Source organism: Sturnira hondurensis, unplaced genomic scaffold (genome assembly GCF_014824575.4).
Source record: "Sturnira hondurensis isolate 20B ecotype Veracruz unplaced genomic scaffold, ASM1482457v3 Scaffold0010128, whole genome shotgun sequence".
NCBI lineage: Eukaryota > Metazoa > Chordata > Mammalia > Chiroptera > Phyllostomidae > Sturnira > Sturnira hondurensis.
The window spans coordinates 33,687,553-33,707,683 of NW_028082759.1; the positions used below are offsets into that span (position 1 = coordinate 33,687,553).

Here is a 20,131-nt window from a genome sequence, read left to right on the forward strand (position 1 = left end):
AGTGCACACCAAGCCACAGGCCCACCAGGCCATTCCTGGGGGTCCAGCGGTCGTGCTCCCCACACGCACCAGGGTCGTTTCACGGGTCCCCTCACGCTCTTCTTGGGCCCCACGGCCGCGGTCACGATAAGCTGAGTGGCGGGAAACCCCTAAGAGTCTGTCTGAGCCTCTAGGCGAGATCCACCAGAGTCCCCTGAACTTGGCGCACCCGCGGGGCGGGGACCCCGCCTTTCGCGGGTGTCCTCGGGGAAGAGGAGCAGAGCCGGAATCCGCAGAGGGGGCGCGGAGGGCCCGAGCACCGGCCGCCCGCCCTGCACTCCGGCCCCGCACTCTCGGCTCGGAGCCCGCTCCTTGCCGGCTCGCCGTCGGCCGCCCACTCCGCTCTGCCCCGCAGCCCGCGTACTCTGCGGAAGAAGCTGCAGGCGGCCGTGACGCGTCAGGGAGGAAACGCCGGCGCCCGGCGGCCCTGCCGGCAAGGAGGAAGCGCGAGTGCGCCCGGCGCCCCGCGCCCGCCGCGTGGGGAGGTAGCACCGCGGAGCCCGGTAGGTGCGGGGCAGGCGCGACGCGGGGACGGTGAGCCGACCGCAGGGGCCGCGCGCGTCCGGCCGCCGGCGGAGGCTCCCGGGCGGAGAGACGGGGCGGGGCGAGGAGTTCCCGGGCCTCGACTGCAGCCTGCCCTCGGAGCAGACGTGCCTTTCCCGGGTGCCCTGGGAGCTCCCCCAGCCCTGAGCCCGGAAACCTCCGAGTTGATCTGGAGGAAAAAGTACTCCCGCCCAGCCCCGACTCCGACAGTTTGTGCTTTGTTTCCTTGAGGTGAATTCCGATCCTGTTTTTTGATTCCTACACCCCCGAGTGGTGTCAGTGGAGGGACATCGCTGATTAACCCGTGCACAGCCTCAGATCTGGAGCGGAGGGGCCGGGGACCCCGAGAGTGGGGAGACCCCACCTGAAGTGGGAAGTGGATGCGGGTCACCTGCGAGGACGGAGGCCTCGGGAGTGGAGAGAGCGGGAATCCCTAACCTGTTGTTCCCTGGCCTGTAGTCTCACACTTAAGCGTATTGCTACCCTTCAAGTTGTCTGTGATTGAACTCTCTCATCAAGTGAATTTGACTATTGATTCCCACAGTTTTCACACTGGTATGTTCTATCTAGAAGTGCTTTGAGATTTTTTAGTTTCGTCCTTTTTCGTGGTGGTTACTTGACAAGAGAAAAAAGAAAGAATTCGTCTTTTGAGACTTAAACTCTTTATTATTGAATTTTGCACAGTGATTTCTGAACCAAGAATAGAATTTCTGTCCTGCACAAGAGACGGTATAGGGTCCATTGAAATGCAGGAATAAATGCAGAGAACTTTCTGAATCTTTATCAAGGTAAAAAAAAATGTTAGACTGTTGTGTATTTTCATTCTTTCCTTTTGCCATTAGGTCGAGTAGTCACCCAGCCAATGTGAAAGTGCCTTATTTATTTAACAAACACTTTGTCTGTCTTACTATGTCTGAACTCGTTCTAAGTGTTTTATAAATATTAACTCAAATTGTTAACTCGGATACTAAATTATAGCTGTTCTAGCAATGAAGCAAGCACTACTGTGCCTGCTTCAGTTCCTCAATGTCACTGCAAAAGCTAGAACCAAGAGAGGAAGTTTCAGGCTTTTTTTTTTTTTTTTGGTATTGCTGATGCCTTCGGGCCCTTGGCTACCACTCCCTTAAGACAAGCCACCACCTCTGCACTCTCTGGGGAAGATAGTGTGGAGCTACCCCCTCTTTTGGACTCTTCCTTCCAAATCTCAGCCAGCCAGATCCCTAGTGTCTTCTACAAGATGAGCTTTCTTTACTGCCCGTCGTACCCCTGTTAGCTAACTCTGGAGAGACCAGAACTTCCTCTTTTCTTCAACTGCCACTACATGGAGCCTAATTTGGGTTTTAAAAGGAGCTTTGTTCCTAATCTGTTTGACAGTCGATATGACAGGTCAGGTTGAAAGTGAAATGCACAATAAAATAGAAACTTTTTAACCTCGTAGGTGTCTATTTTGTGATTTGCAGATATAAAGAGAAAATATTTTTCCGGAAAATATTTTTCCTGCCCTCTTTAAAGGAGTGCCTTGGCCTGATGGTCAGATTAGTGAAAAAATAGACATATTTCTTTTTATTATGGTGATTATGAGTCTAATGTTAAGATATGCACATCATACTAGCTTTCTGTCTCTCATATATTTACATTTCCAGGGAGATGATTAAATGAGACTCTAAACTTTACTTAATAGGATTATGAAGTGTCTCATGGAGCAGGAAGGCTCACTTTCCTCTGATACAATTCATGGCACAACAGACGGTACTAGATTTCATGAATTCAATTCAGCCAAATGACAACTAACACTTTCATGGCTTACAAAGTGCTTGCAGACGTATTTATTTGCTCTTACTAGCTATGCAGTCCTGGTAACTGGTAGCCATAGTGAGGAAACGGGGGCATAGAAATGTTAAAAATCTTCAGCCAGGACTGCATAGCTAGTAAGAGACAGTGCTTGAATAGAGAGCAGGTACGTGGACAGTGCCTGGCACATGCCAGCCTGTAATAAACATTTTTGGAATGAATGACTCCAAACGACTTCAGATTTCTCGCTTTTCCAGAACATACGCCTCTTAAATATCCTAATTGATTTGTGCCTAAAAGAAATCCAGGCCTAATCCAATGTCCTTCTGTTATTTCAAACAATACCTATCTGATACACATATTTTTCTGTAAAAGGGATGAGAATGCCCTTTGGGGCATTTCTTAGGATTTGTCATCTCTGGTTTTTTAAAAAGAGAATAGATTGATTATTCTTTCTCTCAAACATTGTACTTTCCCCCTCTGATCTGGAGAGAGTTTAGATTGGACACATAGTTTTAGGGTTTATGTTGACAACTTTCCTACCTACCCTGCTCAGTTAAGGTCATTTTTAAGGACTACAGATCACTATAGGTTTTCCATGAACTCAATTAAACTACTTAGAATGCAATCAAGTTCAAACACAATGATCCCATGTATTGTAGTTTTTTGAAGCATCTGACATTACTACTGTGTTTTTCAAAATGTTGCAGTTACTTTAGTATAAATCATCTTTTAAAAAAAACAGGGAGCCTTCAACTATTTATATCCTTTAAGTATAACTCTCTGTGTTTTAAAATATGTGACCTCCAGATGGAAAAGCTTCAATTAGAGAGGAAAATACGCCCATTACCTGGTGGGAGAAATTGAGAAGGGAAAAATGAGAGATGGGATTGCCTTTGCCGTGAGGGATATTAGGTGGTAAGAAGCCCTTATCGAAGTCACATGAGTCATCTGCCTGTCAACGTTCTTCTGTATGGGGGTGGAATAAAATACTTTTGAAACCTGCCTTGTTTCAGAAACCACTTTACCTTTTCCAATCTTCGTGTTTTCTCTTTTTTTAAATTCATGTAAATTACTGACTAAACTGCTGATTCATGAAACTCAAATTATGTAACATGTTATTTCTTTCTTTTTTTTAATTCCTGAAGAAACAACTCGTGCATTATTTTAAGGGACTGAATGTCTGTTTTCCTTTACTTATTCCATTCTGTACCATGGCATCTTTGTTCTCATTTTGCCTTTTTACCACCTTCTGTTTCATGGAGAAAAGTGGTAAATCTAAGAGATGCTGATTTCACATCTTGTGGTTTATGGCAAAGTCATTTTAATTCAGTACTAACTTTGAGTTGTCATTGTGGAGGAAGACAGCATAGAAGTCAGATGCTGAAGGCTGATTCAGAAGATCAACCAGTAAAATTTTATTGCCTGTCTGAAGCTGAGCCAGGGAGTTTTCAAACGGAACAGTGTACCATCTCCTTGCCCTGTCCAACTTCTCAGGGCCTTTCCTATTTTCCACATGTCCCCCAAAATGTGCCTTAGTTTACCTTCTTTTAGCCACTATTTCTTCCATTATTAAAAACTCAAATCTGTTTGGCTTGGGTGGGGTTGGTGGGTGAATGAAAGAAGGGTGATTATATTAGGGGGATTGTTCTAAGGTGAGAATTGATAATATGTAAGACAGTGAAATAAGAGTTATTAGTGAGAGCTCACCATGGAGGATTCGTGCAGATTGCTGCTTTGCCTCTTCCAAGGGGACCAGAAATACAGGGATCAAAGCAAGTCTGGGAAGGATTAGAAATATCTATTGGCATATGATATTGGCAGGGAGAGTTCCTTTGTACAAAGAAGTGTCTTTATAGGTATCTGTTTCTTCAGCCCACAAAATGTGTGTGTTTGCAGGTAATTAAAATGTAGAGAGCTGGTTTCCTGGCTTTAAACTGAGAGTAAGGAAATTTAACAGGCTTTTGGTTGGGTAAAGGCTTGCCTTTTGTATCTTTTTTAAAGCCTTACTCTTTTTGAGTCTGCCTGTGATGTTGAGATAATGTCATTCTTTTCACTGTTTTGTGATTTTAAATATCCAACATTGTATTTACATGATATATAGTAAAAATATGACTCAGGTTAATTGCTGCCATTCAGGTTCTTGATATATTTGCTATGCCAGTCAGTACAAAACATTTTTTCCCTATAGGTAAAATGGACTTCATGTATATTCACATATAAAATCTGACTAAGTAATGGACTAGACAGTCTATAGGCTGCTGGATGAAATGTCAAGTACAATGGGGCTTCACTAGAACTTGACTAATTGTTTGCTTGAGTTCAAAAATAAGAAGAAACTTTAGTTATTTACCTCCCTATTTTTAAAATAAATATAAATGAAACTTAAAATGATCTGGTTTCCAACTCAGCATCCACACATGCAGACAAACAATATGTATATAGATAGAATCTCTAGATAGACTATGTAATCTAATTCATATGTTATATGTTATATGTATGACCAGCTAAAAGGGACTATATGGATCATATCCTCAGTTTCCTGAGAAAACACTATATATATATATATATATATATATATGCACCTTTTATTCCCATTTTTATTTTAGTTTTGTTTATGTTTTCTAAACATTTTTTAATTACAAAGGTATGCATGCTCTTAAATTCAAGCAATTGAGAAGCACATAGAGTGAAAAGTCCTCTTCATTCTAATCTCACCCATGAAGATAAACACTGCTATGTTTTAATATCCTTTTAGACTTTTCTTTTTTTTTAAATATTTTTTATATTTATTTATCTTTAGAGGGGAAGGGAAGGAGAGAAGGAGAGAACTATCAATGTATGGTTGCCTCTTGTGAGTCCCCTACTGGGAACTGGCCTGCAACCCAGGCATGTGCCTTGACTGGGAATTGAACCGCGATCATGTGGTTCTCAGGCCCGCGCTCAATCCACTGAGCTACACCAACCAGGGCTAGACTTTTCCCCATGCTGATCTAAACCTATATATCTATAAATATAGAGAGTTTTTTCTTTTTTCTTTTTGAGACTGGGGGGAGGAAGAGGGAGCAAAAAAGAGGGAGAGGGAGAGAGAGAGAATCATCGATTTGTTGTTCTACTTATTCATGCACTCATTGGTTGATTGTGTTATGTTCCCTGGTGGGAAATCAAACAGGTAACCTTGACATATGGAGACGATGCTGGAACCTACTGAGCTATCAAGCTAGGGCCACAAGGTTTTTTTGTTTTGTTTTGTTTTGAAAATGGGAATCACTGTACACAATTTTTCCTTTTGTTTCTTATTTTAACACTTTATTATGGATATCTATAAATCAACACCATTAGTTTTGACAGCTGCATAGTAGTCCACTTAATAAATTATCCATTTTCTTTTTTTTCGTTTTTTATTTTTTATGCTATTACAGTTGTCCCAATTTTTCTCCCTTTGCCCCTCTCTTCCTCCTCTGCCCCTCATTTCCATAGCTGGTCCCCACACTATTGTTCATGTCCATGGGTCATGTATATATGTTCTTTGTCTAATCCCTACACCTTCTTTATTCTAGACTCCTCTTCTCTCTTCTCTCTTCCTACAGATGTCAATCTGTTCTGTGTTTCTGTGCCTCTGATTCTATTTTACTCAGTTTATTTTGTTCATTAGATTTCAGTTATAAGTGAGAACTTACGATATTTGTCTTTCATTGACTGGCTTATTTCACTTAGCATAATAGTCTCCAGTTACATGCATGCTGTCCCCAAAAGTAAATCCTTTTTTACTGCTGCATTCCATTCTGTATATGAACCACAGCTTTTTTATCTACTCATCTACTGATGGGCACTTCGACTGCTTCCAAATCTAGGCTATGATAAATAATGCTGCAATGAACATAGGGGTGCATATATTCTTTTGGATTGGTATTTTGGGATTCTTTGGATATGTTTCCAGAATACACTATCTGCCATACCCCTGGCTATCTGCCATACCCCAAGCCTGGATAACACTTGGACGTTCATACTACTGCTCATAGAGGGGATGATTGAGGGTGTGTCAGTGGATGGACAGACCCATTCAAATCAGCATAAAGCATATCTCCTAATATAAGTCACCAATATTTGTATGTTAAGTACATCTAAAATATATAATAAGATATTTAAGAAGAGAAGTAACAATATTGATACATAATTGATTGTGATCACTAAAGGAAGAGCAGAAAATCAGTAATAGACTTTAACAAGGAAAAAGTGTTGAATTTAATTAAAGTCAGAACAGTTGACCTTGACATATTTTGAAATAGTCTCCTCATAAGCACATTTTTTAAATAATTGGTTAACAATGGTAGAAATAGGTGATTTTTGACATTGCTTGTGATCCTTCTATATTGTAGGCCGTCTCAGAGTTAGTAACAGTTGGCTTCATATAATTTCATGTATTTAACTCCCTAGTTACGGTGCCACGAGTTTTTCCAGACAGCACATGCCTGGGCTAACATCTCCCCACCTCCTTTTCCTTCTCCCACTGCGCATACGCATGAGCTGTTGCCTGCCCACGCTTTCCTCCTATATCCTTTTGTGGCCTTCCCTCCTTTTCTGAGAGTTCAGTCCCCCTTTTAACCTTTTTTTCCCCCTCTTCTTCCAGTTTTTGCTTTAAGAAAATTTATCTGTCCTTTGTCTATCCAACTCCTTCATTTTGATCTTAAGCAAAAAAGATAATAATCATGGTGGTACAGTTAAGAGCAAACCTTTAATAAGGAAAAGGAAAGCTTTCAGTTTGGGAGGAAAGGTAGACATTATAAAGAACTGGTGGTTTCAGCCTTCAGAGCTCTTGAGAATACCCAGTAATTCATTTCAAAATCTCCACAGAACTTTCCACCCACCTCCTCTTCTCTAAAATAAGCTGTTTTTTTTTAAGCACTGGCATGTACAACACAATTTAAAACTATAATTTTTGTTCATGTCATTGCAGTAGCATTGTTTTGAGCTTATTTTTTTCTCATTGAAGCTCTTAGCCATATTATAGATTGACTATGTTTTGGTCTTAATGCCAACTCCTAGTTAACACCCACTATTCCCTTCAGAGTGGACATCCAAAGCTCTAGATATCTGGTTTGGAAATAATGTCTTTGTTTTGAAGCTGAAGAATTCGAAGAAAGCAACCTTAAACCAAAGATTAGCAATCTCTGAGAAGTCGTGTGTCAAGATTCCAAACCTTTTCTTCCCAGATTTCCATCACCAATGATAAGCTATAGCTCACTGATGAGAAGCATAGATTAGGCATCCATTCTTGGAAGTCAGAGAAGAAGCAAAACAGTTTCAGAAGAAGTAAAGGTGGGGAATGAAGCCCAGGAAGCTGACTTTGTACCAACTTCAGCTCACCTGTAAAGGTGCTTTGGCCAGACGTGAGCTCCACACCAAGACAATAGCTACTGAAACTGCACTGACACCAAAGGCCTATTTTTTAGTGAACATTAATGAAAAAGTTTTTGAAGACATTTTTATTCAGCCTCCAAACAACATGGTGTTAAAATTCGTGATGGCTTAAACATGAAAGTTCTATATTATTTGCTTATTTGAACTACGACCATTGTGAATAAATAGTTAGAAGTTAAGACCTTGTTATAATTTTTAAAATGGTTTTTAGTTTTGTAGTTCTAAGTGCACATAGTTGTGCATTGTTGACATTTTTTAGTCTATTCTAATACAAGTATCTCTTTTTTCTAATTGTTCTCCTTTTACCCTCACTTTTTCTTATAAATATTTGGTTTAATTGTTTTTGTCTGTAAGGGAATGATGTTTTTTAAATTAATGAAAGATAAGACATACCAATGTTTTAGCAGGCAAGAATTTTTGAGAGATTTGTAAGATTCTGTCTCCTTTTCCTTTTAAATTTTATGTCCCCTTTAGATTTCCTGTATTCCTGATTTTCATGAACACAATTTATTTCTGTTTCTTCTTTTAAAAATCCATTCAGGTATGAATAAAATCCCCACCCAACTAAATTTATTTGATGCTTTCATTGGATATTTTAGAATTAGGAATTTGCTTTAGAGATGCAGAATATGTATAAATTGTTGCCTCTGTATAGAAAAACAAGGGAAAATAAGAATATATTTTTGCTTTGTTTGTCTAAGCATAGAGAGACTCAGGAAGGTCACATAAGAAATTAAGTTTATCTAGTGGGCAGGACCAGGAAGGGACTGGGACTAGAGGTGGTGGTGTCTGCTGTCAGAGAGCACCCACAAATTGAAAGAAAAAGCAAAGAAATGGAAGGGCTGTGGCTTTGGCCCCAAGGGGTCTCGAGCGCAGATACGTGAGGATTATGACAGCGTGGAGCAGGTTGGAGGTGAATCCAGACCACAACACTCTGTTGCAAGCTGGTTTCTCTTTGTCACTGTAGTCCATGAGGAAGCCATGGAAGAAGACATCCATGACAAATTTGCAGAGTATGTGGAAATAAAAAAATACACACTTCAACCTGAGCAGGCATACAGGATACCTGAAGGGGTATACTCTAGTTGAGTACGAAACGTACAAGGAGGCCCAGGCTACTATAGAATGACTCAACAGCCAGGATTTAATGGGACAGATGATCAGCATGGACTGGTGTTTTGTTTGGGGTCCATCCAAGGGCAAGAGGAGAGGTGGCCGAAGACACAGCAGGAATCCAGACCAACAGGCACCGCTGACAGGTCCTCAGTTGTCCAGGTGTTCTCTCCAGAGATTCCATTTGACCATGCAACCTTGGAGAAATAAAGCTGGGTGAAACTCACTGTTTATAGTTAATCTCTTACCCAATTGCTTAGTGGGTTTTTTTTTGAGTTATGAATAAATGTCCTGTTGTTTTCTACATTTAAAATCCTTTTCTGCTCTAACATCGCAAGCTCTGAAATACTATTTACAGTAACGCAGTGTGGGTCACTGTGAAGATACTTCTCCCAGTGACTGAATTCTGTGGGAGTTTCTACATTACACATAATCTTAAGTCTCAAAGGGTTAAAGTAGAAACACTGCATGGTATTTCTTTTTCTTGGGAGCTAAGAGAGAAGTGGGATGTTTTCAGGATATCAAAGAGTGATTATTCTGTTCCTATATATACTCCATCCTGAGAAAATCGATGTTCCAGGGATGTTTCTTTTGTTTCTCCTGCCCTGCTGCCATGATTTTACCTCCTGCTGTCTAAGGTCTTAACTCTCCTATTGGGGCATTCTCCCAGATCCTCCTTCCCTGAGGGAATCTATGCAAAGTTCTTGGTGCCCACTTCAGTAGCCAAGGAAGAAGGTACCTTGGAGATGATCTAGAGGAACATCAATGAGGCCAAAGAGGTAAAGGATGTGGCTGAGGCTGAGAGGGACTTTAGTTAGCATGGTGGGAGGGGACCAGTACCAGAGACCAATCAGGTAGTAGGGTGTCTAGCAGAGGATGAAGGTCAGCAGACATACATGGGGGTTGATTGTCTGAGAAGTGGCAGAGGACAAATCCACCAGCAGGAGCTGGGAATTTAAAAATATACTAAAATTCAGAATCATTTAGCTCTTGACATGAGTATAGGGTAAACTGATAGGTGGTCAGTGAGATGGAGCTCTCCTCCTACAAGGAAGAGAATGCCACAAAACTGCTTCTGAGAATGCCTTCCCAGTTTAGGACTGTAGGTTCCCTTCCCCCCAGGGATTATGACAAACATGCTGGAGAAAAGGTTTGATTGAGGTGCTGTGTTATATGAAGCTACTGTCTACCAAGAGACTTCATGGTGTCCCAAGAGTAAAGGAGAAGACTGATCACTTTCACCTTACCCCTTGCCCAGCTAACCCAGATTCAGACAGTGGCTAGAGGTTGTTTGGAATTGAAGGCATTCAAGAAAACTGTGCAGCATCAGGTACAGGAAATACAGAAATTTATCTGATAGCCAGCTATCAGATAAATAAACCAGGCTAGAGGCAATAGTTTTACGATATGGATTAGGGCCTGGGGATTGAAGACTCGCCCTCTTTGTGGGGGGACAAGACACACTGAAGAGAGTGTGGCTATAGCAGATGGTCATGGCAGTCAGAATTAGCAGAATGGGCAGCAGAAGGTGAAGAGGTTATAGGTGGTCTTTTGCTATTGAGCCTTGACACTGCCTTTGGTGACACACTGAGGGAAGGGGTCTGGTTGATACGGAATAGGAGCTGCTGGCGTGGGGTTGAGGACTATTAAAACTGGTCCTTTTCCACCTCCCCCCAACTAAGCCACCAGTATCATGCTATCTCTTCCCAATTCACCCTTGAGTCTGTGAAAAACAATGCAGTGCTGAGTTATGATTCTCCCATGGTGTTAATATTAAAAAAGCTAGAAATATATCTTGAAAATTCCTATATTCCCTTTAGGCTATGGAGATAATCATTAAGTTTGTTAAATCCTGGGACTTAAACAATTCTGCCTTTTCACATACTCTTCTAAACATTGCACTTTACAGAAAGTGAACAAGTTAAAAATTTAGTCACGGGGTCACAGTGGCTGAACCAGGATTTAGAACCAAAGTTTGCCTCCAAAGCCAACTCTCTATTGTACTATCCTGCTTTATTTCACTATTAATCCTCACACATGGTCTGTAAAGTAGACTTTGAACTCAATGAAGATAGGGATTGAGTATCTGTCTATTCACCACTGCATCTGGCGATCAATAAATACTTGTTAGAGGAATGAATTGAACATATGAGGTGTAGAGAGATTAAGCAATTTATCCAAATCCACATGGCCACTATTTGAATAACAGAGCCAGATTCTCTGATTCCAAATCTTACACACTACAAACTAAGATCCTACAGCACACTGAGCTTTGTGTATATCTTGGACAGGGATTTGGAGGGTGGAGGGTATAGAGGACAAATAGGTGAAATAAGAGTTTTTGTTTGTTTGTTTTATGTAAATGCTGAGATCCTACATGAGTGAAGGTAAAGCTAAACCCTACACTTTATAAAAGGATATCTCTTCCACCTCACCAACATTTTTAGATGAAGTGATTTTTTTGATGTGTCTGTGATTAATTTTGTGGGAAAAAAATCTTGTGTAAAATGGGTGCTGCTAAAATGGGGCATTTTGCAGCCTCTCTGAAGTGACCTTTAGTAAAAGTCGTATGTACAATACAATAACTATAATGGTGAAACAATGTTAGATAATAAAATTTAACATTTTCCAAATGCTCTTTGCTGCCTCTCCCAATTTTTGGTAAATTGCTGAGTTTTTGGTTTGAATCAGTAAAGAATAGTTTTCAGGTTTGAGGTGCAGAGTTCGTACCTTTGTACAGGTCAGTTAGATTGAGTCACTATTAGTTTGATAAAAGGCAAGCTCTGTAGGTCAGATTCCTAGGTATAAGGCATTTGGAAGAGTGATTTCAGCAGGCACAAGGGACTTTTAGGAATGGTGGATAGTAGCAGCCATAGACATACAATTTTATGAAATGGTTGGAGTTATGATCAGGTTACGCCGAGCCAGTTGGACATTGGTCTTTCCTTTTCCCCTATCTTGAGTCCCTATATTTATGGGGTTTGGGGATTTTAGGTTTTTTTTTGCACTGTGCCTAGAAATACATCACACTTTGAGAAGAGGTTTAAAAATAGGTCAGGCTCCTGGACTTAAGTTTGATCCATAGCCTTACTTCTGCCTCTCCTTTCCCTATTTTATATGCAGTTTACCACCTAAAAATCTTTTCAACCACTTCTCATACCTGGAAACTTGAACTTACAAAGGAATGTCTAGCTACCTCAGTACTCTTTCATTACATTAACAACACACCTAAAATTTTTTTGACTCTGATATTTTAAATACAACATATGGGCAATGCAGGATTATACAAGAGGGCACTAATTTAGAACCAAAAATAACACCTTTTCCACATAGATCATAATGTTACCACCAGTTTGTCATTGAAGCGAATGGAGATTGAAACTATTAATCAGGTTGTCAGGCTCTAAGAAAGAGTGAAATTCTTCTGTGTCATCATGTTGTGGCCCATAGATTTCAAGCGATTTAGCCAAAGTCATATAGCTAGTTAGTAGGAGAGCCTAGACTCAGAAAAAAAAACCAAAAAAATAAAGTAAAACAAGCAAACAATGCAACAAAAACAGATTTCTAACTGCAAGTCCACACCTAAAATTTGCTTCTTGTAAACAAACCCAACTATAATTACTTTTACATGGAGGCAACAAGCTGCTTTTTAAGTCTTGGGGTAGCAGAGGTCTTGTATGCACCATACTATTAGAATATATATATATCTATATATATATGTATATATATATATGTACATACACACATACATATACATACATATATACATATAGTCTATCTGGAAAAAGTCCAGCTATTGTTAATACAATGAGAATGGTTTGCACAACACTGATGTAACCTGGCAGCCAATGAGAGTGGACTGGAATGCACATGTGTGAATAATGATGACTTCACTGTACTACCCAGTGGAGGCAGTAATGCCATTAAGTGAGTTTACCGTGTGGCCTTTTCATTCAAAATGACTGAGTGAGTACAGCAATGAATCTGCATGAGATTTTGCATTAAGCTTGAACATTCCTCCACAGAAATTATTTTGATCATTCAGAAGGCCACAGCTATGGGCAACTCATGATTGGCAGCTTCATCACAACATGCCTGCTCATGCATTATGTATCATGCAGAGTTTTTTGGCAAAACATCAAATCATCCAGGTGACTCAGCCCCCCTATAGCCCAGATTTGGCAGCCTGTGACTTCTGGCATTTCCCCAAACTAAAATCACCTTTGAAAGGGAAAAGATTTCAGATCTTCACTAAGATTTCGGAAAAGTACAACAGGCAGCTGATGGCGATTGGGAGAACTATGTGAAGTCCCAAGGTGCCTATTTTGAAGGGGACTGAGGTGTCATTGTCCTATGTATAATGTTTCTTGTATCTTGTTTAATAAATGTCTGCTTTTCATATTAAAAAATTAAGTTTATCTGTTTGGGATTGGGTGGTGATTACTGGGTGGTTAGGGACAAAGGTGGGAACCAGGCTTTTCACTCTATCTCATATTTTCTTGGTTTTTGAACCAGGTGAATATGTACACCATTGTAAAAGTAGTTTTAAAAAATCATGTCTGTGGGTTCCTTGACTTAAAAAAATAGGTCTATTTCTATTGTCCCTCTTCCTCAAGTCTTTAGTAAAGTTGTTGTTTCAACTCTTTTTAAAAGAATGCCTGTGGGGGGTGGGAGGTTGGGTAACTGGATATAAAAGTAAAGGAATTAAGAAGTACAGATTGGAAGTTACAAAATAGTCACAGGATGTAAAGTACAGCACAGGAAACATATTCAATAATATTGTAATAACTGTGTATGGTGCCAGGTGGGTACTGAAAATATTGAGGGAACACTTTGTAATGTAGATGGTTGTCTAACCACTGTGCTTGTATACCCCAAACTAATGCAAAATGATATTGAACGTGAACTGTAATTGAAAAACAAAATTTAAAGAAGTGTCTTAAAAATAAAAAGAATGCATGTGTAATTTTGCTGGACTAGTAGCATTTTGCAAGCATCTTGACCTGACCGGGCGCCTCAAGGGCTGTGACTAAGATTCATTAGGAATCCTTCCCTTAGGAAATTTTGATACTGCAGATGGAGCCAAGCCTTAAGTTATTGTTGGCTTATTCGAAGAACCATTTAATTGAAATTATCTTAAGTAGTCTGCCAACTGGATACTGAATTGTTTCCTAATAAAACTGTGAGATAATAGCAACATATTCATTCCAAAGTTAGTTGATTTTTCCCCATGTTATCTTGTATCTTATTACCATGGTTATAATTTACCTACTTGATATTGTATTAGTTTAGTGCTTTTACAAAATAAAGGTTAGTTTACTTTTATTAGTTAGATAATTCTATTCCTTTTGGTACACACTAAACCAAATAGTCTCTTTCTTAAGGAATTTTTTTTTTTTGGTCATTTTTGACCTGTATTTTACCCTGAGGAGAGCAAAGGGAAAGGAACTGATATTGAGTACCTACCCTGTGCTGGATGCTTTAGAGCCATTATTTTATTAAATGCTCATAATAACTCTGTGGGGTAATGTGGGGGTTAGTGAGGTGTTGAAGGTAGCTGTGTGTGGCTAATACAGGGAAGAGCTGATTTACAGAATGTCCTGAGACTTTGAGAAGGAGGTAAAGGCTGGCTCCTCTCTAAGCCCCCCGATCAGAAGAACAGGCGGACTTGATTTACAGATTACTCATTACCATCTGCTGATGAGTTAGTGGTTAAATGAGTTTGAAAACTGGCTTTTCATTTTTACTTTATTATTCTGAAATTATATTAATGTTGTAACCTAGAAACTGTTGCCAGACTTCAAGAAGAAAGATTACTGAAAATGTTTTAAATATTCTATATGCCTGCCTAATAGAAAAGGGCTTAGAATTCTAAATTTAATTGCTAAGTGTGTTCAATTTTTTCTGAAGTATGCCTTTATATTTTTACATTTTTTATTGTATTTTTCTCAAACCATATAGTCCCCTTATACTGCCCTCCTTACTGCCATCACCACGCTGTTGTCTATGTCCATGGTCCTTTTTTCGTTTTGCTCAATCCCTCAACCCTCTCCACTGCCCCCTCACTAGCTGTCATCCTGCTCTCTATCTATAAATCTGTCTCTATTTTTCTTGTTAGATTAGTTTATTAGATTCCACAAATGAGTGAAATCATGTGGTATTTGTCTTTCTCTGATTGGTTTATTTCCCTTAGCATAACATTCTCCAGGTCCATCCATACTGTTGAAAAGAGTAAAATTTTCTTCTTTTTTATAGCTGAGTAATATTCCATTGTGTAAATATCCCATAGTTGTTTTATCCACCCATCTACTGATGGACTATTGGGCTGCTTCCATTTCTTGACAATTGTAAATAATGCTGCAATGAACATAGGGTTGCTATGTTCTTTCAATTAGTGTTTTGGGTTCCTTCAGATACATTCCCAGAGGTAGAATCACTGGGTCAAAAGGCGTTATTCATTTTTAATTTTTTGTGAATCTGCATACTGCTTTCCACAGTGGCTGTCCCAGTATGCAATCCTACCAATAGTGCAAAAGGTTGCCTTTTCTCTACATCCTCACCAGCACTTGTTGTTTGTTGGTGTTTTGATGATAGCCATTCTGACAGGTGTGAGATGATATCTCATTGTGGTTTTAGTTTGCATTTCTCTGAGGATTAGTGTCGTTGAGGGTCTTTCCATATGTCTAATGGCCATCTGTATGTTCTCTTTGGAGAAGTCTCTTTTCAGGTCCTTTACCCATTTTTAAATTGGTTTGTTTGTTGTTTTGGTGTTGAGTTTCATAAGTTCTTTATCAGTTTTGGATATTATCCCCTTATCAGATATATGAGGGAATATGTTCCCCCATTCCATGGGTTATCTTTTTATTTTTTTGATGTTTTCCTTTGCTATGCAAGAAGTTTTAGTTTGATGTCCCATTTGTTTATTTTTTCTTTTGTTTCTCTTTCCTGGGGAGATATATTCGATAAAATATTGCTCAGAACAGTGCCTGGGATTTTGCTGCCCATGTTATCTTCTAGGACTTTTATGGTTTTGGGTCTAACATTTCAGTCTTTGATTCATTTTGACTTTATTCTAGTGTGTGGTATAAGAAGGTGGTCTAGTTTCATTTCTCTGCACATATCTGTTCTGTTTTTCCTATACTTGGACTGTAAAAGTGTGGGTTTATTTCTGGGCTCTCTATTCTATTTCATTGATCTATATGTCAGTTTTTATGCCAAGTACCATGCTGTTTTGATTACTATGCCCTCACAGTATGGTTTGATGTTAGGTATTCCTCCAACTTTGTTCCTCTTTCTCAGGATTGCTGTTGCTCTGCAGGACCTTTTCTGGTTCCTTAATATTTTTTTAATATTTGTTCTAGTTCTGTGAAATACATCATTGGAGTCTCGATGGGAATTATGTTGAATCTATAATTGCCCTGGGGAGTACGGACATTTTAATGATGTTAATGCCTCCTATCCATGAATATGGTATGTATTCCCATATACTTGTGTCTTCTTCAATTTCTTTCTTCAGTGTCTATAATATTCTGGGTACAGGTCTTTTACATCTTTGTTAGGTTTATTCCTAGTTATTTTATTATTTTTGAAGCAATTGTGAATGAGATTGTTATCTTGATTTCCTTTTTTGTTAGTTCATTATTGGCATATAAAAATGCAGCTGATTATTGGATATTAATTTTGTATCCTGGTACTTTGCTGAATTCTTTTATCAGTACTAGTAGTTTATTGGTGGAATTTTGGGGGTTCTCCATGTACATCTGCTAGAAGTTTTACTTCTTCCTTTCCAATTTGTATGCCTCTTGTTTCTTCTTCTTGTCTGATTGCTGTGGCTAGGACTTCCATTACTATGTTGAGTAAGAGAGGTGAAAGCATCTGTCTTGTTTCTGATCTTAAGGGGAATGCTTGTTGTTTTTGCTCACTGAATATGATGCTGACAGTGGGTTTGTCATATATGGCCTTCATTATGCTTAGGTATGTTCTCTCTAATCCCACTTTGCTGAGAGTTTTCTTTATAAATCGGTGCTGGATTTTATCAAATGCTTTTCCTCTATCTATTGATATGATCATGTGGTTTTTATTCTTCATTTTGTTTATGTGGTGAATCATATTTATAGATTTGCAAATATTGTACCAACCTTGCATTGCTGGAATAAATCCCATTTGATTATGGTGTATGATCTTTCTGATGCATTGCTGTATTCAGTTTGCTAATATGTTGTTGAGGATTTTAGTGTCTGTGTTCATCAGGGATATTGGCCTATAATTTTATTTTTTTGTAGTGTCTTTATCTGTTTTTAAAGTTAGGATAATACAGGCCTTATAAAATGAGTTTGAGAGCCTGCCCTCCTCTTGAATTTTTTGAAATAGTTTGAGAAGGAGAGATGTTAGTTCTTCTTAGAATATTTGGTAAAATTTAGCAGTGAAGCCATCCAGTCCAGGGCTCTCATTTGCTAGGTTTTTTTTTTTTTTTTTGATTACTGCTTCGGTTTTACTAAGTGTGATCTGTATATTCAGATTCTCTACTTCTTCCTGATTTAGTTTTGGAATATTGTATGTTTCTAAGAATTTATCCATTTTGCCCAGGTTTTCCAGTTTGTTGGCATATTCATATTTTTCTTACAATCCTTTGTTTTTCTTTGGTGTCAGTTGTTATTTCTCCTCTTTAATTTCTGGTTTTTATTTTTCTTTCTCTTTTTTTCTTGTCGAGTATGGTTAAAAGTTGGTCAATCTTGTTTACCTTTCCAAAGAACCAGCCTTTGGATTCACTGATATTTTGTATTATTTTCTTAGACTCTATTTCATTTATTTATGCTCTGATCTTTATTATTTCCTTCCTTTTACTCACTTTGGGCTTTGTTGGTTGTTCTTTTCCAAGTTCCTTTGAGGTATCTTTTTTAAAAATATTTTATTTATTTACTTTTAGAGAGGGGGGACGGGAAGGAGAAAGAGTGGGAGGAAAACATCAATGTGTGGTTGCCTCTCATGTGTCCCCTACTGGGGACCTGGCCTGCAACCCAGGCATGTGCCCTGACTGGGAATCGAACCAGCAATCCTTTGCTTCACAGGCCTGTGCTCAATCCACTGAGCTACACCAGCCAGGGCTGTTTTGAGGTATCTTTTGATTTCTTCCCTGATACCATTGTTGACCCATTCATTTTTTAATAACATGTTATATAGCTTCCATGTCTTTGCATGTCTTTCATTGTTCCTGTGATTCTTCTTGTGATTGATTTCTAGTTTCGTAGCATTGTGGTCAGAGAATATGCTTGATATGATTTTAATTTTCTTAATTTGTTGAGACTTGTTTTGTGTCCTAACATGTTCAATTAAATCCATTTGCTTGAGTGTGTTGTGTAATGCCTCTGTCTCCTTGTTGATTTTCTGTCTGGAAGACCTATCCATTGAAGTCAGTGGGGTATTACAATCTCTGACTATGACTGTATGTCTGTCCATCTGTCCCCTTATGTCCATCTAGATTTGCTTTACATATCTAGGTGCTCCTGTGTTGGGTGCATAAATGTTTACTAGGCTGATACCCTTTTTGGGGGATTGTTTCTTTTATCATTATATAGTGTCCTTCTTTGTCTCTTACTATAGGCTATTTTTTTTAGTCATTTGTTGTTGTTCAAGTACAGTTGTCTCCATTCCCCTCACCCCCACCATTCCCCTCACCTCAGCCCTCCCCACTTCTCACCCTCAATCCTACCCGCCTTTGGCTTTGTCCATGTGTCCTTCATACATGTTCCTTGACAACCCTTCTCTCTTTCTCCCCCATTATCCTCTCCTACCTTCCTTCTGGTTACTGTCAGTTTGTTCCTAATTTCAGTGTTTCTAGTTATATTTTGCTTGCTTGTTTTCTATTTTGTTGGATATAAGTATTGCTACCCCAGCTTTTTTTCCCTTTCCATTTGCATGAAATACCTTTTTTCATCCCTTTAGTCTGTGTGTATCTTTTGATCTGAGGTGCTTCTCTTGGAGGTAGCATATATATGGGTCTTGTTTTCTTACCCATTCAGGTACCCTATGTCTTCTGGTTGGAGCATGTAAGCCATTTACATTTAAGGTGATTATTGATAGGTTACGTATTTGGAGCCATGTTATTGCTAGACTATTTTCCTCTGTTTTTTTTTTCTTTTCCTCCTCCTACTTCTACTTGTTCTAGCAAGCCCTTTAACATTTGTTAAAGTTCTGGTTTGGTGTTCACAGACTCTTTTAACTTTTTCTTGTCTGGGAAGCTCCTTATTTCTCCTTCAATATTAAATGATAGCCTTGTTGGGTAAAGTAGCCTTGGTTGTAGTTCCTTGCTTTTCATCACCTTGACTATTTTACACCATTTCCTTCTGGTCTGAAATGTTTCTGTCGAGAAATCTGATGACAATGTAATTGGTGCTGCCTTGTATGTAACTACCTGCACTCTCTTTCAGCTTTTAGGATTCTTTTCTTGTCTTTAAGCTTTGCCATTTTAATTATGATGTGTCTCAGTGTAGATCTCTTTGGGTGCATCTTGTTTGGGATTCTCTGAGTTTCCTGGACTTTGTGTCTTTTTCCTTCACCAGATTAAGGAAATTTTTGGTAATTATTTCTTCAAATAGGTTCAGTCTCTTACTTACTCTCTTCTCCTTCTGGTATTACCATGACTCAATGTTATACTTCATGTTGTCCAAATGTTTCTTAAGCTCTCCAGTCCCAAAAGAAACCCTGGATCCATTAACAGTAACTCCCACCCTCCAACTCTTTCTTCTCCCAGGCCCTGGCAATTAGGAATCTGGTTTCTCCATATGTAGATTTCCATATTCTGGACATTTCATAAAAAAGTGGAATCATGCAGTATGTGGTTTTTTGTTGCTGGTTTATTTCACTTGGCATAATGTTTTTTTAAGGTTTATCCATGTTGTAGGATGTAGTATTTCATTTCTCTTTGTCACTGAAAAATATTTGATTGTCAGTGTACCATGTTTGGCTTCTTTGCTTATGTGTTAATGGACATTGAGGTTGTTTCCACTTTTGGCAAGTAAGAATAATGCTGCTATGAATACTCATCTGCAAGTTTGTGTGGGCATATGTTTTCATTTCTCTTGGGTGATACCTAGGAGCAAAACTGCTGGGCCCTTTGGTAACTGTTCAAATTTTTGAGGAATTGCCAAACAGTTTTCAGTATCTGTACCATTTCATAATCCCACCAGTATGTGTGAGGATTCAAATTTCTCCAACACTTGTCTGT

The 20,131-nt window shown here is 39.0% G+C and overlaps 1 protein-coding gene across 2 annotated transcripts in view; it reads left to right on the forward strand.

The window, feature by feature from the left end:
- The first annotated feature begins 456 nt into the window (after nucleotides 1–456).
- Nucleotides 457–20,131, forward strand: part of SGK3 (serum/glucocorticoid regulated kinase family member 3) — a 115,893-nt gene continuing 96,218 nt past the window's right edge. Inside the window, exon 1 of one of the 2 annotated variants that reach the window (XM_037058661.1) lies at nucleotides 457–542. The gene's annotated coding sequence lies outside the window, so the exon portion shown is untranslated. The remainder of the gene's footprint in view (nucleotides 543–20,131) is intronic. The other variant, XM_037058665.1, reaches the window with a different exon arrangement.